We start from the raw sequence: 6,110 nt of genomic DNA, 5'->3' as shown, positions 1-6,110 counted from the left end.
TTCAAGGGTCTAAGATCAAATCAATGTAGTATAAAAGATTGTCTAACCAATCCTAGGTGATTCTAAAGCAAAGGGAATGCAAGTTCATGCTTAAGCTAAGTGAAATCCGGTTTTAAAGATGGTATGAACTAAGAACTAATAAGCTAATGCAATAAAGTAATGATCTTTCTTTTCTCAATATGAAGCAAGAGGACTCATGGGACTAGGCATTTGATCTTGGGTGATGTAGATCCAATCTAAGGGTGGCAAGCTAGCAATCAAACACTTTCCTTATGCCTAGACACTAAGCTAAACAAGCTCTATCCCTAGATGAATGTTCTTTTGCTAAAGCAACTCAAGCATCTAATCCCTTAGGTTGAATGTTACTAAAGCAAACATGGAGAACAAGTCTAATAGCAATCTTAACTCCTTTAGCAACTAATCCCTTAGGTAAAGCAAGCTAAAAGCATTGAAGAGTTGGTTTAGGCATTTCATCATACACCTTGTGGGTAGGAAATGCCTAGAGATCTATTTTAGTATGATCAAGACTAAAATAGCATTGAGAACCCTCAACAAGCAAGGAAACAAGTGGATCTAACACTAAACACCCTAGATCTTCTCTAATCACCCTTAATCACCCTAGCCCATGAATCCAAGATTAGTCTACTCACTAATAGACATGAATAACCCCGAAACCATGGATGATTCAAGGTTAAACATGATTAGAGAGCAAGATAATCAAGCAAAGATAAGAAATTATGATCAAGATTAAATCTTTCACCCAAAAGTGGCTTTTGATTAGATAGAAAACAAGATAATCTCTAAAATTAAGTCTAAAAAGTATTTATAGTGGTCTAAAAACGAGCTGGGTCGACCCAACAAGCTTGGGTTGACCCAAGATAATTTGGGTAAAAAGTTGGTAAAAACATAAGTGCAGATTTTTCTAAGTGTCGCAGTTGGCTTTCGACATGTCATTTGGCCGCTGCAACAAGTACATATGGGGCAGGGGCGTGTGCATTTTCCCAGCGGTTTGGCTTGGCCGCTGCAGTTGGCCGCTGGGACAGTTGGGACCTCGTCTTGTGAACCAAAATCACCATTCTTGTCTCTAAACCATCTCCAAAGGTTCCAAACTCACCAAATAGCATCTCCATCACCTAATAGAGACAAATGTATATGCAATGCATCTAAATCTACTCTAAATGCATCTAAATGGACAAATTGAGAACTAAAATGATTGCTAAAACTATGCAAATACATAAGATATCAGTATCTTACCAGGAGGCTGCCTGTTGAGAATGGAAATGTTGCAAGTTTATCTTCTTTAGCATTCTCATTTATGCATGCAGAGTATAAAATGTACTTTTCCAAGCTTATCTTAAGACCGGAACAACTTTCAAATTCCTTGAATATCCTGAGAATCCCTTCTATCAATCTCTTTGTTCCATCAGTGAAAACCAGTAAGTTGTCTGCATAGCATAGGTGCGATAGAAGAATGTTCTTGATCTAGGATGGTAGCCGATTTGCTTCATTTCCACTACCTTATCCAACATGCAAGAGAGCACATTGATACATATTACAAACAGGTACGGAGATAAAGCAAATCTATGTTTTCACTTAGGTTTGATTCAATTTGTAGATAACAACAACATAAGAGAACTGCTATAGATAGTAATTTTTATCAACTAATCACCACCAACTTGTCGTTTCCATGAGCCGTCCACGATGAGTTCATTGACTCCCCATTCTTCAAAGCTAATTATAATTTATAAGGAATAATCTAGTTTTATTAATGATATAGATTTCACTTTTCACCAGCTTTGATACTATTGAAAGCAACTCGTAGCAGACGTACCAAAAGTTTGTTTTGATTGAGTTTCTTTTAAATAAGAAGTAGCTAGAATTGGGAACGTTAGAAACTTTGTAATTAGGTAAGCATAATTCCAAAGTAAAATGTATACTCATGACAAAGAATAATGATTTTGCCAGCCCATAGCCGCACATACAGCTGTATTCAAACATTACACTTTTTTTTTCCTTTTTTGTCAAATTAATTTTATTAAGAAAGCAGTTGCATGATTTACATAAAACCAGGTGAACGGGTAATGGCTGCTTTTGGTAAACACAAACTAATTGTATAAATTTCCGTGTATCAAGATGTTGGAACAACAACTCTGCACTATAAAATGTCTTTGATTTTCTATATTTTTCTAAAATCGAATTAGCTTTTATTTGTTTTTTTAATCTAAATCTAGTCTCCACATACTACTAGATTATGGAATAATAATTGATACCCAAATTGGCAAAAATTTCGAGACGAAGAGATGTTTCATCTTTTAGCTCTTATAGGTAATGTTCTAGCATGTTAATAGAACAACAAATTTGGAAAACGAGTTTTATAAGAATACGTGTGTATATATGTTACTGATAAACCATGCATGGTAAATACACATTATCAACCATTTTTCCCGTTCATTTTACTATACGTGGGCGTGTGTACGTAGTCCACATGGAGCTTTTCGAAGACTTACCTCAAGCGTATATATCATCTAAAAGGATACTTATTTGACAAATGCAAGAGTGACTGGCGTTCTAGTGCAGAATGAGGCAAGATAGTGTGGATGTGATATCATATCACCTTGGCTTATCAACGACGTACATTTTTTCAGATAACATATCGTACTATTTTAGAGTTAGAGATCTATCCACTCGTAAGCTACGAGCAAATATGTTAAGAAGCTAATGTGTCACGTATAACTTAGGAGTCAATATTCCCACTTAACATAATATAAGATGTGCGTATATATAGTCGTAGAATTTGAAACGATTATATTTATTTGGTATGATGCTACGATTAGTATATCATTGTTAATAGCAGAGAATAAAGCATTACGCTACTGAAGGAAACAACAAATTCTAGTCATAGAAAAGGGTGAAAACCTGCAAATGAAATCCATCCAAACGAGGTATACTCGCATGCTTTAGTAAAATACAGCATTTAGTTAATAGTATTATTATATTCAAAGAGCATTGCATCCAATGAATTCTGAGCTGACCAGTAAAATATATTGTTATCTTTTGTCCGTCAGTCAATAATTATATGGTATTATTGAAAACATTAATATATATGATATATGCATATAGAAATTAGGATTGGGCATTCGGTTTTTTGGGTCGGGTTCGGGCCGGTTCCTTTCGGATCGGTTCATCTCGGGTCCACGTCGGTTCGGATCTATAATTAAAATACTCATAAAATACCCGTAATTTTTCGGGTCCATATCGCGTCCGGGTCGGGTTCGGGTATTTAGGATCTGAAAATGACATGATATACCCAATTCCATCAACTTTAGTTGAATATTTGTCACATATATCTTATATTTTACAAAACAACTTAAATGAAACTATTAATAATTAAAATGAAACATTTTAAAACTCTAAATTTTACATTTTAAAACTTTATATTACTTTAAAAATGTTAAAAATAATAACAAATGTTGTTAACAAAAGATATTTCAACTAATTCATAAAATAATATATATAAAATAGAACACGAAAAATCATAATTTTAGATATACATGTTTTTAAGTCGGGTACAAATCGGTTTTTATCGGGTCGGGTCTATTCGGATCGGTTCTTTTCGGGTCCGGGTCTATTCGGATCGGTTCTTTTCGGGTCCGGGTCTATTCGGATCGGTTCTTTTTCGGTTCCGGTTTTTTCGGGTAAAAAAATTTAGACCCAAAAGGTACTTGTAAATTTCGGTCCGGTTCCGGGTCGGGTATTTTTGGGTCAGTTCCGGTTCGGATCTTCGGGTCCAGGTTAAAATGCCGAGGCCTAATCGAAATAAGTTGAAAAGCACATGGATCCATGTGTTCATTGGACCCATTATCAACCCATACTCTAAGATGCTGGATTCCTACAACCTAACATGCTTTCCTTATATATCAAACATTTATGTCTATGCGTGTAATGTCTACATTTACATGCGTATTCATTTAATTATTATTAATTAGTCTTGATACTAGTATTTATCAAAAAAATTATGTCAATATTGACTAAGATAGGTTTGTTAAACCATTCTCTCAGTATTTATTGTTGTAAACCAAAAAAATGATTAAAACTCTGAACCAATCTGAACACTTAAGAAGTCAAGTTCAAATCTATTTTAATTAATAGAGTCATTAAAAAATCTACTATACAAATATCTATTTGGACCGGTTCATTAGTATCTAACAAAATAAATTATTAAATAAATATATTTATACATGTACATAAATGCAAGCTATATCTATGGATAGTCCCTATATTCTTGCCTTAGAAAGATTTTGTAACAATCTACTCTATTAAAATAGAGTCATTACAAAAATCTACTATACAAATGTCTATTTAGACCGGTTCATTAGTATCTAACAAAATAAACTATTAAATAGATATATTTATACATGTACATAAATGCAAGCTATATTTATAGATAGTCTATATATTCTTGCCTTTAAAAGATTTTGTAACAATAAAATGAAGAAAGATTTTACTACGATTTATGTGTATTAAATATGTGTAATATATCTAATCAAAATCAACTATAGCGATATATATAGATAATCATCACTACACACTTACGTCATATAATAATTTTCTACCAAAAACACTTGATTAGTTACAAAAATAAAAAAGTTTGCTAACATCAACTCCAAAATTTTTTTTCTATGTTATGGACTATTAACTATTTTAATTTACACACTCATTGTTACTACTAATAATCATTTGTTTGTTGTTTTGTATTTGAGCTTATTTTTCTTAAAATTATGTCTCTAAATTTAAAATTATCCAAAAAAAAATCATTATCATTTATTTTGGCATTCAGATAGAAAATAATATTTATCTTAATTTTAGTATATTAATAAATTTTTAAAAACCAAATTTTGTTACACATTTATAAAGAACTTTATGAAGTAATAAAATTTATTAAACATATGTAATTAAAAAATACAATATTCAAATTATAAAATGAATAAGGTTAAAAGAAATTATAACAAAATATATTCTCCCTACAATTTAAATATCATACTATATAATATTTTTTAATAATAAAATTAACTATAACTGTTAGGGAAATCTCCAAAATAGCACATTTCTAAGTTTATGTCACAAAAATAGCACTTAAAAACTAAAATGATCAAAATAGCATTTTATTTTTTGAATTTTTTTTTTTTTTAAAAAAAAAATTTAAAATCTTATCCCAAAACCCCACTCCCCAACTCTAAACCCTAAACTCTAAATCCTAAACCCCACCCCTTAACTCTAAATCATAATGTCTAAATTAATTTACTATTGGAGTATAAGTGTATATTTATCTCTTATGATAAAACATTAAGTGCTATTTTGGTCATTTTTATTCTTAGAAGTTATATTTGTGACAAAAAAAATTTTAGTGTTATCCTAATCATTTTTTCTAACTGTTATATTAATTTAAATTTCTTAATAAAATTGGAAAAAACCCGTGCAAATGCACGGGTTCGAATCTAGTTCAAGATTAAAAACTGGTTTACCATATATTATTTCCAACAGCATTGCAAATTAGAAGAGAGATGACCATATACTGAAACGGCTAGACTTTGCCAATAAGTATACCATTTTTATAGAACAGTCGATATTCCTAACCAGATGGTGTGCATATGTAATCTGGTAATGAAATAAATGGATGCAAATTCAATGTTATCTTGGTCATCAATGTATCCTTAATGTTTGACATATGCATTGAACAATATTCACGTACCACTGAATGTATACTAGACTCAGATCCGCGCGCCAGCGCGGATATGAATTTTCAGTTTTTAATTATTTATTTTATTAAATAATGTATTTGTAATATTCGTTCATATTATATTCATTAAGTAAATATTTTTTTTTTGCTTTTAAACTATCTATTTTTTTATGAATGTGTGTTATCATATAAAAATATAAAAAATGAGTATAGAGTCAATTAGATAATTTTAAAAACAAAAAATTTTCTTTCGTGTGCGATATCATATAAATAATGATCCGTCCAGTTAACAAAATTCATGATTATCTTATGTGTAATTTTTTTTATTTTTGACAATTTCCTTAAAACTATATTAAATTTTACATATTTTAAT

Source organism: Brassica oleracea, chromosome C7 (genome assembly GCF_000695525.1).
Source record: "Brassica oleracea var. oleracea cultivar TO1000 chromosome C7, BOL, whole genome shotgun sequence".
NCBI classification, from domain to species: domain Eukaryota; kingdom Viridiplantae; phylum Streptophyta; class Magnoliopsida; order Brassicales; family Brassicaceae; genus Brassica; species Brassica oleracea.
This window is presented reverse-complemented; position numbering follows the sequence as displayed.